The sequence below is a fragment of the Xenopus laevis genome, chromosome 3L, assembly GCF_017654675.1.
Source record: "Xenopus laevis strain J_2021 chromosome 3L, Xenopus_laevis_v10.1, whole genome shotgun sequence".
Taxonomy (NCBI): Eukaryota; Metazoa; Chordata; class Amphibia; order Anura; family Pipidae; genus Xenopus; species Xenopus laevis.
The window spans coordinates 49903957-49923373 of NC_054375.1; positions in this window are offsets into that span (position 1 = coordinate 49903957).

Genomic DNA, 19417 nt, shown 5'->3' on the forward strand with positions numbered 1-19417 from the left:
AACACAAAAACAACTTTTTCACTAAGAAATATGAGAAATGTATAATATAAATTATATTATTTACCTGTTATGTTGAATTTGAAAGTTTTACAGGTATTGTTGCTTGGCATCTTACCTTCGATTCCACTTGGAACAGAGAAAAATAAAGGTTGTGCAATATACAATTTACCTATGAAGCATGTGATAGGATAGATGGGATTCGATACATTTCCAGAGTTTTAAAAAGAAACTATAATCACAGCATAATCTGTGTTTGTGCCTGAAAATAATGTTCAATACAATGTAAAAGTGGAAAAGTGATTCACTTCCATTTCAAGAGTTACAGTCAATGTTGCGCTTGAACAGAGCAGTGTAATTCCTTGTATGATTGTGACTGTGTTGGTATCTTTTGTTCCCAAATTACAGTATTTTTAAAAATTGCAGATCTTTAAGCTTTTTTTTTTAAATCACTGTAGCCTTTACAGTCACATTAAGCAATAGTTGTCCAACTGGGGTTCAAGAGGAGTGGGGTCTATGGCTAAGCTCCTTTGATGTCACTTTGGATGCCTCAGGGGAATGGATCCACCACACACTTGTTTTTTCATGCATTGCACTGGTGGTGCTGGATATCCGTTGACCTGCTTTGGTCTCTAGACATCTGTGAAATTTATAAAAATTGCAGATCTTTAAGCTATTTTTTTAAATCACTGTATCCTTTATAGTCCCATTAAGCAATAGTTGTCCAACTGGGGTTCAAGAGGAGTGGGGGTCTATGGATAAGCTCCTTTGATGTCACTGTGGATGCCTCAGGGGAAGGGATCCACCGAACACTTGTTTTTTCATGCACTGCACTGGTGGTGCTGGATATCCGTTGACCTGCTTTGGTCTCTAGACATCTGTGAATTTTATAAAAATTGCAGATCTTTAAGCTATTTTTTTAAATCACTGTATCTTTTATAGTCACATTAAGCAATAGTTGTCCAACTGGGGTTCAAGAGGAGTGGGGGTCTATGGATAAGCTCCTTTGATGTCACTGTGGATGCCTCAGGAGAATGGATCCACCGCACACTTGTTGTTTCAAGCACTTTTGCAGATCTTTAAGCTATTGTGGAGTTGGGGAGCTTACCCCATTTATTGCTTCACCAAAAGTATCAACGTTTCGGTGGTTACAACCTCCCTTCATCAGGATTGCGGCTCCATGCATTCATAGTCAGCATCCATTACAGACCACAAAGAGACTTTTTGTCTACTAAGTGGCGCTAGCACCATTTTTATTGTTACACTGATCAAGTTATGAGTCATTCTCTTTTTGGCCAACCAACTGAAACTTTCCATCAAGAACAATAATCTTTAATCGTCCAGGATTGCAGGTACTAATAAATGGCTGTCCATAACTAGGTGGTCGGGCACTATATTTAAAATTGGGCAAAATATCTGTTCACATTATTTATAAACACTGGGCAAAATTGAACATGGGCAGTAACTCATAGCAACCAAACCTTGATTAGTTTTTTTTCAGCCAGCTGCAAGTTGAACACTGAAAGAATCTTCTGATTGGTCACCATGGGTAACTGCTCAGATGAAAATTTGTCCAGTGATTATAAATGCCTCCCATTGAGGGCAGAATTGCACAGAAGTCTTTGGTTTGGTTTCATATGGATGTCTCAGTACAGGTATGAGGCCTATTATCCAGAATGCTCAGGACCTGGGGTTTTCCAGATAAGGGATCTGGGATTTGGAACTCCGTACCTTGTCTACTAAAAAAATTATTTAAACATTAAATAAACCCAATAGGAGTGTTTTGCCTCTAATAAGGATTAATTAAAGGACGAATTTTCGACAGCGACCACTTCCCCACACTCTGCGCCACTTCGCCAGGCGCAAATTCGTTACCTCTATGCTAATTCAATAAAATGTGAAGTTGCATATCAGCAGCGAATGGTAGCAAATTTTAGCTAGCGTTACTTTGGCTGGGCGAGCATTTCATAAAATTTTTTAGCTAGCGTTCATTTCTGCCTAGCAAAACTTTGCTAGGACTCTTGCGCTTAGTTTAAATTGAATAGGGCCGGTACTTACAAGTCGTATGGATATCTTTAATAGTAATGTTGGTGCAAATGCTTGAAGTGGACTCTTTTAAAAACGCATGTCCAATGAGTCATAATAAAGACAGAGGAGATCCTCTTAGGCCCTAGACCTGAGCCCCCCCCTTGTAAATAAATATGGCATAAAACTAGTTTTAAAAAATTCCGCATACATAAATCTTTAATAGTTTGGACTTTTGAAGGTACTTACGCTTTAAAAGAAGAAAATTCGCCAGCGTTTTTTACAACTTTAATGCATTCGAACATACAGGATATGATGTCACTGACATAAGATTGAGGAAGATGTAGCTTTGTTTTATCAGTTTGCCTGGTCTGAGGTGACAAAGTAAACTCTGGCAAAAGATGTAATGTTCAGTAAAATTCACATCTTAGCAAATTTGCGGAGTAACGACCGTTCGCCAAAGCAAAAAGTCGACCTGTCGATAGGGTGCGAACGAACGCTAGAGATGGTCTTGTTCGCCATCAAATTGTCCTCTACGCCTGTTAGTAAATTGACGATGTCCCTGTGGATGTGATTTCTGGCAAATTGTAGCTAATGATGGCTACTTCACCCTTTAGTGAATCTGCCCCAAAGTTGGCAACACAAGGTACTGTATTATAAGGAAATTTCTGGATAACGGGTTTCCAGATAATGGATGCCATACCTGTTGTGTGGTTTAAAAGCTACCATTAGTATAACAAAGTCATTGTAAATAATTAAGGTCTGTAAATAAGGGTTGAGGTTGTAGAGGGGCAGCGTGATGCTTCCCTCCCCCTAATTTTGCAAAATAAAAATTATTTGTAAAATGAGCAAAAACAGAGGAACTGACTAATAGTTTGTGCCACAGTTAAGGGATTAGTTGGATGAAACACATTTCACACAGGAAAAAAGTTCAAGTATTTGAAGTATTACCAACAATTAATATAATAATGTGAGGAAATTGGAGATTAGTATAGGAACCCTTGTTGAAAGCTAGTGCGAAGGCAAAGAAAATAGTTAATTAAAAAGTCTATTAATTTTTTTTTCATCACAGCTTCACAAATATGCAGTCGTATTTAATGAAACAAAGCTCCAGATGGCTCAAGGCGCAGGTGTGATTACAGGGAAGAGAATTTAATAGATATGTCTGTGGAATGAGATGTGGAATGAGATGAGACAGAATTTGCACTTGCAAAGGAGACATAATAAAACAAAAAATAAATTTGACTGTGAGATCACCCACCTGTACTGAAAAAGGTGTGGAAGTGTAACTTTCATTTGCGATGATAATATTTGCTTTAAGTCACCAACGTGTTTAAAAAATTAAACATGAAATACTTTACTTACATCATCATAAAACAATGGCTTAGGCAGGGCTCCTAGCAGAAATATTAAGTGGATTACTGCTAAAGTGAACAGGTGTCTGAGCAATGCAAACAACTGATGCACTTGGTAACAGGTTTTCCAGAAAGATGAAATTGAAAATGACTATAAGAAACCCCTTGAAATGCTAATGGATATTGGAGCACTTTGATCTCCCTGGAGTACCCACAGCATTTATCTGACACTCTGAACAGATGATGGGCCAATTCATTTCATGCTATGAAGAGGTGTTTTATTTTCATCTCATGGAATATGGCTGATTTCTTATCAACAGAGAGAGTGCACAGACTTTAGCTCTCCTGGGACCCAATGACCAGCCTAGGGAAGCAGGGACTTGACGGGGATAGGAGAGGGCCACTCCCCGCCCCCTGTGTTAGATGGTGCGCTGTGATTGGCTGAGCGTTCCCGGGTATCGCAGAAGAAGCAGAGCTACGCGTATTACTTACCATTCGGTTCCGGGTCGAGGAAGCAGCAGGACGCAGCATGGAGCCGTCCTTGGACCTCGTGGTGAAGGAGTTCAGAGAGGCGGCGAGACAACGCGGATCCTCGTGGCTCCAGGAGCAGCTCCAGGATCTTCTCCACGGCGTCGAGGACCAGACGACGGCGAGACGACCAACGAGGAGGACCCGTCCACCGCAACGACTCAGCCCAGGTTCGCCGCAAGGATCTTCAGCCGGAGGCGGTCGCCGCAGGGAGCAGACGCAGGAGAGACGCACCGTGTCGGGTCCAGTCGGCAGAGGTCGGAGACGCCAGTCGATCGTGGAGGATGAAGAGGAGCGGCCACATCAAGGCAGGCAAGTACCTCATGGTAGGTCAGGTACCCCAGGGGGCTCTGCTGATGAAGAGGGACACAGGAGCAGCACCACACGGCCGGGTGGGGGGCAATCGGATCCCGCCCCTCCCCCTGGCCCTTCCACAGCCGCCGGTTCAGATGCCGGGCCCGCCACACTTGAGGGAGACGGGTCGGGAGAGGGGCCCAGTACCAGCGGAGCACGGGCTCCTCCCTTAGGCCATACTGCCACGGAAAGGGGAGAAAATAATGAGCCCCATTCTCCTGGGGCCGCCCGGTCCCAGGAGCGGCCCAGGACCTCGGTCACGCCCAAAGTAACACGGGGTAGGGGACCCACAGGCCCGGCCCCTCCCCCCAGGTCCAGCACCACTGGAACACGTAGGCCCGCAAAACCACGGGGTAAAGGGGCAGCAATACCGTCTCCTCCCCTTGGCTCCCATACCACCAGGAGGCCCATGAGCAGCAGCACACGGGGTGGGGGTGAAATAAGCCCGTCCCCTCCCCATGGGTCCACGGCTTCCAGGAGGCCTAGGAGCATCAGCACACATGGTAGGGAAGTCACACATCGATCCCCATCACCCCGGTCACACGCCGTTAGGAGTCCCAGGGGCATCGACACACGGGGCAGGGGAACCACAAGTCCGTCCCCTTTCCCTGGCTCACGCGCCACCACAACAAGGAACGACAGCCACGGGCCCAGTTCACCTCAGTCTGACAGGTCCAGGAGAGGGCACAGGAGCAACAGGTCACGGGGGTCCAGAAGGGTCACACGACCATCCCCTTCCTCTGGGTCACATTCATCGGGGGACAGTGAGTGCCATCGCCCACACAGGGGCACCAGCCCCCGGCGGGGCAGGGGGTCGACGACACCCGCCACTTCCCCCAGGCACAGCACAGGCAGAGTGGGCATGCATAGTGATATCAGTAAAGGACGACATAGGAAAGCCCATCTTGGTACTGGCCGGGGAAAAAGAGCATCAGTACGGGAATCCCAAACGGATGCCCAGGACCAGTCCAGGGGGGAATCAGTGACCGTTAGGACGTCCACTGTCGGTGGACGGGAAACGCAGCAGAGAGATACGGCCCACGATGTCGGGCCAGGGACTTCAGGCTCAGCCGATACTTTGACCTGGCATCCCACTCGAGGGGTAGGTAACACAAGTCACGGGCGCAGCAGATCCAATAGCGGGAGATCTGGGAACGGCCGGGGGCACCCAGCCAGGTCCAGGAGTAGGTCTTACACCCGAAGGAGAACGAGGTACAGTACTACGGCCCAACATGGGGTCAGGGTAGACAGGAATAGAGTCCACAGGTCCACCACCCCTTCTAGGGCACAGGGTGTTAGGAGCGGGAGGAGGGAGCATTCTCGTTCTTTCATGTCTTCCAGAAACAGTTCAAGTGAATCGGAAGTGGATCAGCCCAGAGCAAGCATGACACGTCGCAGTACGGCACCTAGAAGCAGCTCCCCGGGGAGGAGTGCCAGGTTCCACAGGGGTCGTTCGTCCACCAGACACAGAGGGATCAGCAGGAGCCGCTCACCACAGAGGGACACTGGGATATCACGGAGCCATTCACCAAACAGGTCCGGAAGGGTCATCAGGAGCCGCCTATCGGATACGATTAATCACACCACCGGTAACCGGTCACCTAACGAGTCCCATTCGGGGGCCAGAATGGCGGCCTCGCAACGGCCTGGATCAGTTCACGGAGGTTCATCACGGCTGGCAAGTCTGGTAACGGTCCCTGAGGTTTCTACTGCCACGGGACCAGGAGGTGAGCTCAGGGAATTGATACAAGGGGTGGGACAGGGGGAGGACACCACTACACTTTTGCATGGCTTAAAGCAATTCTTGGCAGGTTGGGAAGGCAAGAGGCCCAGCGCAGCGAGCGGTCCTTCACAAGTTTGGGTCGGGGACAAGGGTACAGCTTCGGCATCGTCGGAAGCGATAGTGAGTCCTGCGGTCGCGGTATGTGTGGATAGTACGGCAGGGGAAAAAAGGGAGACAGAGAGGGAGGCTTTAAGTGGTATAACAGAAACGGCGAGGCAGAATGCCTATGTGGCATTCGCTGGCCCTTTGGGTGTTCATGTGAAACAGGAAATCAAGGAAAAGATTTGGAAAGGTGAGTTTGTGGAATTGTTTTCCCTCCTCCCCTTGGATGAGACAATAGAATTGAAAGATGAGGACAAGAAAGATAGCAAAAAAGAGGAGGAAGAAAAAAAGAAAAGGTACTCCAAACTGCCCAAAACCTTTGGCAACTGGTTAAGGGCGTTTTGTATCTTGGCCAGCATTATCGGGGAAAAGCACCCTGAAAAATGTTCCCCACTGTTCTGTTATGTTGATGGGATTTGGGAAGCATTTAAAGTATACGGCGGCCTTGCCTGGTGGAAATACGATGAGCAGTTTCGACAATGGTTGGCAGCCAACCCTACCATGAGGTGGGACCAGATGGACATTACACTCTGGCTCAAGCTCATGATGGCGCAAAAAGCATCCCCCTTTCAGAAGGGGGCCGGGGGGGCGGCACACACCGCCTCTTCGGCCCCAATTAAGCCCGGCTACTGCTGGCTGTTTAACGACAGCCATTGTAAGTTTGGAAACTCCTGCAAATACAAACACGAGTGTTCAGGCTGCGGGGGGGCACACTCATACATTCGTTGCTTCAAGAAAGGAAAGGGTAACACCAAAGTCAGCGAGCCTTCCAAAGGGGAGGACTCCAGTCAGGCTAAACGCGATGCGGCCGTGGCTCGCCCGCTACGGTAAACGCAAAGAGGCCACATTGTTGGAAACGGGGTTTCGTGATGGGTTCAGGATTCCATTCCGGGACAAAGGGGGAGAGCAGATCCTACGTAATTTAAAGTCAGCCCGAGAATTCCCAGAGGTAGTGCGGAACAAGTTACTTAGAGAAGTCCAGTTGGGTCGGGTGGCGGGTCCATTTCCCAGCCCGCCGCTGATTAATTTGAGGGTTTCCCCACTCGGTGTTGTCCCCAAAAAAGACCCAGGGAAATTTCGCCTTATCCACCACTTGTCATACCCCAAAGGAGGGTCAGTTAACGATGATATTGACAGAGATTTATGTTCAGTTTCGTACACGTCCTTTGACCAAGCCGTGGCAATGGTTCGGGGGGCAGGCCCTGGGGCCCTTATGGCCAGGGCCGACATAGAATCTGCTTTCCGCCTACTTCCTATACACCCTGACTGCCACCATTTGTTAGGTTGCTGGTTTGACGGATCCTTTTTTGTAGACTTGTGTTTACCGATGGGGTGCTCTATTTCCTGTGCCTATTTTGAAGCATTCAGTACGTTTTTAGAATGGGTAGTTCGGAAACAGGCAGGTTTTCACACAGTGGTCCATTATCTTGATGATTTTCTTTGTGTGGGACCAGCAAAGTCGGATGTTTGCTTTCACATACTAACAACGTTACAAGAGGTTGCGGAACACTTTGGGGTTCCTTTGGCCCCCGAGAAAACAGAAGGCCCAGCGACCACTATGCAGTTCTTGGGCTTGGAGGTGGATTCCGTGGCCGGCCAGTGCCGGCTTCCATTAAGCAAGGTTCAGAACTTGAAGGAGGAGGTCAGTAACATTCGGCTGATAAAAAAACCCACTTTGCGGCAAGTCCAGTCTTTGCTCGGGAAATTACATTTTGCCTGTCGAGTCATACCAGTGGGCAGGGTTTTCAGTAGAAGGTTGGCACAGGCGACGTCAGGTGCTACCGCACCTTACCACCATGTGCGTCTCAGCAAAGAGGTTAGGGCGGATCTGGAGGTGTGGGACACTTTTTTGAGCGACTTCAACGGTACCGTTTTATTCCAGGCGCCAGAAACCACGGCGCAGGAATTACAGCTTTTTACTGACGCGGCGGGAAGCGTTGGTTTCGGGGCGTACTTTGCCGGACGTTGGTGCGCGCAGAAATGGCCTACGGAGTGGGTTGATTCAGTTTTAGTTCGGAACTTGGCGTTCCTTGAGTTGTTCCCGATAGTGGTAGCATTGTTTATTTGGGAGTCCGAACTCCGTAACAGGAGTATAGTTTTCTTTTCAGATAACATGAGCGTGGTGCACGGGATCAATAGTTGGTCGGCATCCTCCCCACCGGTCCTTCGGTTACTTAGAGTTCTTGTTTTGCGCTGCCTTAATTTGAACATTCGATGCAGGGCGCGCCATGTGGAAGGGGAGAAGAATGTCATTGCCGACGCGCTTTCTCGCTTTCAGTGGGATCGTTTTTGGCAGGTGGCGCCAGATGCGAACAAGGAGGGTTCCTTTTTCCCATGTCATCTTTGGCAGCTCGGGAACGGCAGTTGATGGAGTTGGTGGAGAAGTCGGTGGCGAAATCTACATGGGCAGCCTATAGTAAAGTATGGGCCGAATGGCAACAGATGGAGGCGTGGTCAGGCGGCTTTCACACCGCGGAGGATAGGAAGGCTGCACTCGTTTGTTACGTGGCTTGGCTGGCAGAAACCGGCAAGTCCGTCGCAGTGATCGAAAAGCGCATGGCAGCTTTGGCATTCCTATTTAAATTAGCGGGGCTAGAGGATTCGACTAAGGATTTTTTCATCAAGCAGGCTATCCGAGGCCTTAAAAAGGGAAAGGTTTCTCGGGATGCTCGGCGGCCAATATCCTTTGCTTTGTTAACTAACCTCCAGGCTGTTATGCCGCGTTGCTGTGATTCGGTTTTTGAAACGTTGCTATTCCAAGCGGCATTCGGCCTGGCATTTTTTGGAGCTTTTCGGGTGGGGGAACTGGTGAGCAACAGCAAAAAAGTGCCTGGAGGACTAGGTGTAACGGACCTGAGAGTCACCGACTCTTCAGTCCAGGTATGGCTTCGGAAGTCCAAGACTGACGTATGGGGTAAAGGAGTGGAGGTGTTCTTGTACAAACTGGATGGCGGATTGGCTTGTCCGGTGGGGTGCATGACTAGGTACCTCGACGTGAGGCCTAGAATGGGAACTTCCTTGCTTATTCACGAAGATGGGTCCCCACTGTCACGGTTTCAATTTTTAAGTGTGTTACGTAAAGGTTTAAGAGAAATTGGATTGCAGCCGGCCGATTTTGGTACGCATTCCTTCAGAATTGGGGCAGCGACCGAAGCGGCACGGTTAGGTTTAGGTGACACCATGGTCAAAAAGATCGGGAGATGGGAGTCAAAGCGGTTTCGGGGATATATACGGCCAGGGTTGTTGGTCTCAGTTCCATCATGATGTCTCAGTTATACAGCACATAAAAAAAAAAAAAAAACTACAAACATTATACATTCATATCGTCATGCTCATGTTTGTATGTCTAATGTTGTCACACAGTTAATAGTAAATGCCCATGTTTATCTTAACGAAATGTGCTTCTGTCCTTCATTGTGCTGGTTATTGTTACATTTCTTCTTATGGTGGTTTGTTTTAACAGGTGGCACGATTTCAGTGTGGCTGCTTGGTCATTCCTTCATCTACAGGGCCAGACGGCGAGCCGCAGTTAAGTCATCTGGTGCGCAGCTGGGCTTTCCGGAAGGCCAAGTGAAGATACATTGGTTTGGTGTTCCAGGTTTGAGATGGCCTGGGGTATGGGCCACCTTGTTAAACAACGTCAGGTCAGGTCGCCGCCCGGATGTGTTGGTTATACACGCCGGCGGGAATGACATGGGGTTGCGATCTCAAAGGGATTTGGTGTTTCAAATGAAACGGGACATAGAGAAAATTCGGAGTTTGTTCCCGGATTTAGTACTGGTTTGGTCTGAGATGGTGCCGCGTTTGGTTTGGAGGTATGCCAGGGACGGGGAGAAAATGGAAAAAAGTAGGGGCAAGGTCAACAAATTAATGTCCTCCTTTGTCAGAAAGTGCGGGGGAATTGTAGTACGTCATCAAAATCTAGAGGATAGGAGGCCAGATTACTACATTAAGGACGGTGTTCATCTGTCCGGCTTGGGCTTGGATTTTTTCTCCTTGGCCATTATGGAAGGCATTGAACGTGCCTTAGGTCGTTTGAGTGGAGGGCCGTGCCACGCTTAAGGTCTCAAGCGGTCACGCCAGTGGCGGAGGGTACCTTCACAAGGACCCCCAGGGGAAGTGAAAATGGGGTATTTCACAGCAAGTAGCCTGGTAGCCCGGGTCCTCATGGGAAGGTAGGCAGACCGGTTTAGGGCCCGGGAAAATGGAGCAGTAACCCACCTGGGCTGTGGCGGCACAGTCACTCCTCTTCTTCCCCCTACACCCTCTTTTCCCCGGGGGGGGGGGACGATAATAATAATATGAAGGTTGTAAAGGTTTGTTATACAAACGTTTTTGTTAAAAGTTTTAAAAAAAAAAATGTTATACATGTTAAGTGTTATGATCACTTTGTTTAATAAACAACTGCGGCCATCTCTTTCCAAACCAGTGGTGTGTGTGTTATCCTTGGGTTAGGAGGTATGCGGTTGGGTCAAAGGGGAGGGGCACAGACTCGACGCTGCACCCGTCATGGGACCCAATGACCAGCCTAGGGAAGCAGGGACTTGACGGGGATAGGAGAGGGCCACTCCCCGCCCCCTGTGTTAGATGGTGCGCTGTGATTGGCTGAGCGTTCCCGGGTATCGCAGAAGAGGCAGAGCTATGCGTATTACTTACCATTCGGTTCCGGGTCGAGGAAGCAGCAGGACGCAGCATCCCGCCCACCCTCCCCATTAGATGTGTTTTATGTCGCAGTTGGCGGAGGGTACCTTCACAAGGACCCCCAGGGGAAGTGAAAATGGGGTATTTCACAGCAAGTAGCCTGGTAGCCCGGGTCCTCATGGGAAGGTAGGCAGACCGGTTTAGGGCCCGGGAAAATGGAGCAGTAACCCACCTGGGCTGTGGCGGCACAGTCACTCCTCTTCTTCCCCCTACACCCTCTTTTCCCCGGGGGGGGGGGACGATAATAATAATATGAAGGTTGTAAAGGTTTGTTATACAAACGTTTTTGTTAAAAGTTTTAAAAAAAAAAAATGTTATACATGTTAAGTGTTATGATCACTTTGTTTAATAAACAACTGCGGCCATCTCTTTCCAAACCAGTGGTGTGTGTGTGTTATCCTTGGGTTAGGAGGTATGCGGTTGGGTCAAAGGGGAGGGGCGCAGACTCGACGCTGCACCCGTCAAGTATATTTATTATTTTTATAACACTATTAACCTGACGTTCAATGTAAACTGTTTGTTTACTGTTATCCAGAATGCCTGAGACCTGAGGTTTCCTGGATAATGGATCTTTCTGTAATTTGAATCTCAATGCCTTAAATCTACTGACAAATCATGTAAACATTAAATAAACCCAATAGGCTGGGTTTGCTTTCATTAAGGATTAATTATACTGTATCTTACTTGGGATCAAGTAAAAGGTACTTTTTTTTAAAAAAAATGTGGATTATTTAGATAAAATGGAGTCTATGGGAGATGGCTTTTCTGTAATTCAGAGCTTTCTGGATAATGGGTTCTGGATAACATATATATCTAGATAGATAGATAGATAGATAGATAGATAGATAGATAGATAGATAGATAGATAGATAGATAGATGATAGATAGATAGATAGATAGATAGATAGATAGATAGATAGATAGATAGATAGATAGATAGATAGATAGATAGATAGATAGAGATATATATAGATATATTGAGCTGACTATAAAGGGAAACTAGAAGTGTGTGTAAAGGTGAATATAGGCCTGGGTCAAATAGCAAAACATTAAAAAAAATGGCACTAAATCTGGCTACCAACTGCTCTGTACAATTACATAACAATGAATACCTTTCTGGTATAATTATGGGAGACAATTATGTTGTTAAAAAGAAGCCTTTTCAGTCACTGGAGGTTGATTACTGCCAGGGTGGCAAATTAGTTCTTTCGAGTCTCTCTATATGTAGAAACATACAGTAAAATTTTAGAGAAACTAAAATGTGATCTACAGCAGCCTCTGAGACACTGCATTCAGACGGCTATTTATCAAAGTTTGAGTGATAGCATTTTATTACCTGGAAGGAACTTGAATGAACTCGAAACTCGAATGGCTTATTTAGGAAAAAACTGGAATGTGAAAAACCTGATTCTGCAAGTTCGAGTCCTGCAACCTGAAACTGAGAATTGATTGAGTTTTCTGCGATGGAGGGCAAACCCCTCCATCAATCCAACATCAAGCAGGCTGTTAACCTCTTCAAATAGTTCAAGGGACTTCTACCATTGACTCCTCAACAGGTTTTAGATGGTGTATTTTCAGAATATAGCTATTTCCAGGGTCAGGGTACAATACATCATGAATATCTAGGTTATTTTTGTATGAAAAATTGATCAATTCTAGTTTTATTTTAACCTGGAAATGTGATTAAATAAACCCAATAGGATTGTTTTGCCACCAATATGGATTCATGCAGTTTAGTTACTGTCAAGTACAAGCTACTGGTTAATTATTACAGAGACAAAAAGCAATCAGTTTAAAAATTAAAATGATTTGATTAAAATGGACTCTATGTGAGATGACCTTCCAGTAATCCATAGCTTTATGATAAAATGCTTCTGAATAAAGGATCACATACCTGTATTTCATACTCAATATTTGTAAACTGAGCACAATTAAGAATGAGCAGCTGGAAAGAAGATTCACTCACTACTAGTGATAGTACATTCAGCTTTGTCCTTTCTGTTGCCCCCTATTCTGCACTTAATAGAAGCTCAGCAGTAACTGGGGTGTTTCTATTGTCTCTGCTGGATGTCCCTTGGAGTTTACCTTGCTATAGTTTTCTGTACAAGAGTTTAGGGAGTCTGGGTTACAGTATATGTAAAAAAAACAATCTGTTAGACTCAGTAGGGGGCATCCTGGACACTAACCTAAGCATATAAATACAGTACTCAGACAGCAGGACAATATGAAAGAAAACACATCTCTGTGCCCCATGCAGTTGCTACTTTTAGCTAACTGTACAGTAAACTGCTCAGTACAGCCGCTTGCCATCTGTTGTTCTTCATAATGAAAACGGTACCACAGGAAGCAGAAAAAAATGTATCCCAGCAGAGTCATTAATATCTGTCCTTTCCATTATTCAGAACTTCTGATTTGATTTTGAGATTAAACAATCTTTTAGCCAAGCACTAATAACACATATCTCGGGTGATAGCACATTGGTGACAGATGTTTCATTTAAAAGATTCTCCCTCTTCCAAAGCAAGGCAAATTGCACAGAGGATTTCTTTAACCTTTCAGACTCCAGGGACAACAACGAGAATGAAAAAAAAAAGGATATGCATTCATACAAAACCACAAAAAGCAACTCACACAAGTTAAAAATGTCTGCATATGGTATTTATTTAGAACTATGTTCTCTCCTGTCATTTATAATGGTTACTACCAGTAGGAACGAGTTACATCCCAAATCCCTTCACTCTGTTCAGACCCTTGAACTATTTCAAAGGGGGCAGCAAGTTTGGAAATATGATAGTTGGTAGTGTTTATGATGCTTGACTGGTCAGGACCTGTATTTGTTGACCAATACTTTTTGGCCAGATTGCTTTTTTATGTTAATTGAGTATATGTGCTAAATGCAGAGCAAGCACCATACAGAAACAATAAATCCAGGATCGGACTGGAGCATTGGGGCCTGCAACCCGAAGGGCCCTCCTCACAGTAACAGGGCCCCCTCCTGACTTCCTTGACCACAAACCACCCCCCCCCACTGTGCAGACTATTAATATATTATTAAAGGTGTGTTCATTCAAAATACAATATATATATTATATAATATTCTTGTGGGGCTTTATTATTGACAAATTAATCTATTTTTATTTTCTATATTTTCTAGCAGCAACAGGGGGACTATAAGGGGCCCATAACTCATTATCTTCATCATGTTCTGAGATTGGGCACCACTTTTACTTAATGGTGGCAGTGTTGAAATCACAACGCATGTGCAATTTCGTTAACAAAATGTTAGCATTTTTGCAGAAGAATATTTTTATAGACCTAGAATTGTTTCCACACAATTGTCCATAAAGCTGCAGTTTTACTCATAGAAAGCTGCCCAGGCAAGATTCTTACTATTACCTTCTAATTACGTTGACTTAGGAATGAGCTAATGTTTCCACTTAATACAGATTCACTTCCTCACAAGTGATGAAAACTTTCTCAAATGTGTGCTACAATTTACCATGTTTTTTTTTTTTTGCTAGAATTTTTTTTATTTATGCGGGGAAAAAAACACCAATGGACTCTAATGCGTTTGGAGCAGGGGGAAAAAGCTCCCATTGACTCCAATATATTTCTGCAAAGTGAAATGGTGCATTTTTGCTCATTACTACCCTGACTGACTCTATACACCTGTGTGTTACACCCTATTTTATCAGTTAAAAGGGTATAGTCCATCAACATCCATCTCAGTCTTGTAAATGGACAAACTTCCATGGCTACAACTAAAAAACTATCTACAAGGGATGTCTGTGGAGTCAATACAACTTTCTTCTGTCTAAAACTTTTATGTCTCACTCTTGTTTCTTCAGGCCACCTTTTAATCACTTGAGTTTTTTTTAGATAGACACATGACATAATTGGAGGAAGAGACCTTAAAGGTAGGTAATCTCTGGGCGGGTCGTTGGCATAGATATAATACCCGCTTACACTTTCTAACAGCTACGGGATTTTTTATTAAGTGTACAACAACAAAAAGCTGCTTATTTTAGTGACAGGAACCTTTTTAATAGCTTAATTATTTCGATTATATCTGCACTTTCAGTTATGAATCTACAACCTGCGGAAAGATTGCAACTGCAAAACAATTATCATAATTTCTGGTGTAAGGATAATAAGACAACAGACTGTGCATTAGTAAATATCCAATGTGCTTTTTTGCCCAGCAATGATATAAAATGCACAAAAGACATCAAAAGAGTTCAAAATAGGCCCTTTTAATATATTACTGCGGGTTATGCAAGATTTTTTAATGTGTCATAAATTGCTACAAAATTCCCTTAATATGGAGACAGAAATTAATTTCATAAGAGATGTAATAATTTTCCTAATAACCATCAAATTCAAATATGTGATACATGGATTAAGCTAAATTTTGATAAGAGGAAGCTGAACAGAGCACACGTTATTGCTGTTTGTTACTATGTTGAGATAATAAAGAAATGTAATGAGTATTTACTAGATCTTCCTACCTAACATAAATATTTTTAGTATTAGGAGGTTGTATATGTAAAGGGGACATTTTCCTACTCCATAATCAGTGGGTTAGATTGTCAGCTAAAAGTACAGCCAAGAGTAAGTATCTCCGGTGGTGGTTTGGTTAGTTTATTCCCTATCCTGCTCTCATCAGCTCTTCTAGGCAGAACACAAGCCAATATAATGCCATTAGCTCATTGAATCATCAGTAGAATGTGGTATGGAACACTTTCATGCCACTGAGCAGGGTTTGCTGGCAAATATGAAAATCAACACTGTATTCAGTTATTCAGTTACTCATATAAATGGCACATTCTTTTGCCATAGCCAGTCATCTCCCATCTGACTGAATGGAAAGTTGCTACTTGGTAAAGGGTGCTCTAATTACTTGTGACTACATGTGATTAAGATATCCTCTGTAATGCGAACACCAGTCATTTCTATAACACTGCAGTCAATGAGTGGGATGCAAAATTCAAAATAAATTGGACATCATCTCACATGACCAGTAAAAGACCAAACCGATAAACAGACCTATTAACTGTGGCCTAACTAGTAAACATAAATACAAAGAGATGGAATTGTGGACAATTATAGGCCACCAATTTTATTAACCAGTTTTATCTGAGACTATGACAAACAATTACAAACTGTAGTGCTACTCAACAAAACATCAAATAACTGAACAACAACCAAAAAATCAGACTATATGCAATTTAGTCTTAGAACTTTTATAAGAAAGAGAAACTTCTCTATGAGCTGCCTTCCATTAATACTTTCTACTAAGTAGGGCAACCCTGCCTGTCACTGAGAACTTATTATGAGTATTTTCTTGAAAAGTTAATATAAGGGTATCATGATCATGACAAGTGAAAGGGAAAGGGAAATAGAATGTCCTGCAACTGGACATAATTGTTTTAGCCATGTTACAATGTCCTCAAATTCATTTCCTCTGAATGTATTGCTTTTGACATATTGTGCATGTTAGAGAAATGATATTTCAACTATAATAATTGCTATAGCATCTGACTTGAAAATAAATTTCTTTCGAGATGGAATTAAATTGCTTAGCGATTGTAATCAGTACACATTGTCACATGTTGCAAACTATTTGAACATGAAGTAGATGACATTGAGAAGAATTTTTAATTTTATCTTGCCAGAGAAAAGTCAAGAAGCAAACTGTTTTGCATAATGTCTCATCAGACATTTTCTAGAATGATTGTTGGTAAGCATTGTTTATATGAAGGCTCTTAACATTACTTAACAATCAACCTCTTTCTGTTTAGCGCTCAATCTCTTTAGGTTTGTTTCATGATGTTCAGAATTTAAACAATGTTAACTTTTAAGATAAACTGTTGCATATAAATAACAAAAGCAAGTAGGCTCTTGGGGTTGTGGTCAATATGCTGATTTTGGCAGCCAATTAAAATGGATTTATTATCCACCTTAATCAATTATTTACTTGGTATTGTTACATAGTTCATTTAATTTAAGAAAGGGAACTAGCCATCACATTTAACCCCTCCAAATGATCTCTTGTGCACTGCTCATTGGTCTGAGAGTGAAAGGCAGTGGACATTTGATATTGAAACCATGACACAGTGACTCCCTAAATATATATTTAGAGAGTCACTATGTCATGGTTTCAATATCAAATGCCCACTGCCTTTCACTCTCAGACCAATGAGCAGACTCAGTGTATCAGTGTGTTACTTCTTGTTACATCTTGTGTGTCTTCCATCAAAGTAGGTGTAGGCACAAGTACTGTATGCTATTGTAATGTGTGCAATTCTGAGCCCAGTTTTGAAAACAGATCTGCCCCTATGATTAATGAATGAGGCTCATGATCTTGAGCAATGCATGTTGATTGTTTTTAATGCAATAAAGACCCCCGAAAATTCCTCAGATCTGTTGCCCCGTGAATTAGGTGCCTAATGGTCCAAAATTATCTTTGCAATGTAGCCATGGGTGAGTGAGACCCTGGTACAATTAACATGATACCAAGACCTAGAACCTAGAGAGAAGCCTAAGATAAAGTCTACAATGGACTAAACATGCAAATGAAAACCTTAACACACAATTTAACTGGTATCACTTTATCTAAGGGTTACCTTTTAAGGTGGTGGCACACACTGCTACTCAAGGCAGGTCCAGACTGGCAATCTGTGGGTTCTGGCAAATGGCAGAGGGGCTGCTATAAGGTGACATAGAAAGTCAGTATTTAGTGGGCTGATAGGGGCTGTTTGGGTTTCTGTGTACCTGAAATGCCAGGGCCTATTTTAATTCTCAGTCTGGACCTGATTCGGGGAGATTAGCTGCCCAGCGACAAATCTCCTGTTTATCGGCCAACTAATTCTCCCCAAAATGCCTTCCTGCCAGCTAGAATGTGAATCACCGGTGGTTTGACGCTGGGCGACTAATCTCCCAGAATAGCAGTGTGTGCCACCATCCTAACTCCTCTTTAAGAACTATATCCTGGGAGCCTTTCTATTAAACTCATACACACAACTGTGTATATAATGTAGATCTTTCATTGCAATAATACAATCTACTTAGTCAAAGCCAGTTATGATTTGTGATAGGCAGTAGAAATTCTTGAACTGGTGTGGCTTGTTTGATCATAGAAATTAAATGAAAATGTGATTGTCATACACTCCCCTCTGCTGTCCCTAGTCTACGTTGTGGTCTGTTACCAATTATCCCCTTTGGCCCTTGCCTTCTTTAATTACCTTTTATGCATTATCTTTACCCCACTACTCTTTAAATTCATATTCTCCAAGTGGCTTTTCAATTATCTTTGCTCTATAGTAATATGCTTTACTGAGACTGTTCCAATGAGCACCACGGCTTCTGGTTTCTTCTTTCTTCTCACTGGTGCGCATGGGCAGTAGCGTGAAAATCGGAACTTTAATGAAGTCAGCTATTTTGTTTTACATGAGTCTGCCTGGGAAATTTGAAGAAAGAAGAAGAAAGAAGCTGATTGCTCCGTGGTGCTCGCTGGAAGAACCCCCGGGCCGGTGCCTTTTTCTGCTGATAGGAGCATAAGTATATAATATCACTTGGGGGTGCCTAACTTTTGGCCCCCCAAGTAAAAATGCATTTTCTTCCCCTTTAATGTGCTCATGTAAACATTTTTTAGTGAATGGGGCAGATTTATCAAATATGGAGGATTTAGAGTTCAATATTTTTCGAATATACCAAAATTTCCTGCATGCAAGGAAGGTTGTCATACTATTTGCTCCACTTTGGAATGGAATGTTCCACAGATGAAGAAAAATGGTTAAATCTAAAAAATTCATTTTTTGACAATTATAATTGAAATAAATAAATAAACCATCCTCCTCTTACTTTTCCCGATTGTCATGTGTAACATTTTCTTTGTAAACCCCTTATTGCTATTTTATACTCTTCTATTTTAAGGTGCATTTACAATTCAAATGATAAATCAAGTGGGAAGATATGTCACGCAGAATATGAATCTTAGCATAGCATCAGTAATACAATACCTATAATATACTGTGTATGATATATGGCAAATAGTAAAGCAGTATTTTCATGAATATTAATTTTCTGTCCATATATTTACATTAAAGATTTGTATGTTTAATTGGTTCCTTCTTTGCATATATTGTGTATGAAATAATGTTTCGTTACTAGGATGTTAACACAGCATGTTTTCTGCATATGATTGCTTAGCCTTGCTGTCACATTCTAAAATATACTGTCATGCTTCACTGGACTACTTACTGTGGACCCTGATCTACAGTATCACTGTCTAAAAGTATGACAAATTGCCTGCTGTAGCTATAACTATATGACCCTATTGTAATCTTTGTACAATGATGAAGTCATGGATCTGATGCTGGAAAATATTGATTGTATGCATTTATAGTTGTCCACTGGTTCAATGAGAACATACATTTAAACCATTTTGATCAAATTAATTAATGGTGAATGTGATGATTTTATTGCTACGTGTCGATCGACAGATATGGGTACATTAATCATTGGGCCTCCAATGTTGATAACTAACCAATCAAGGGTAGGGGATTTATGT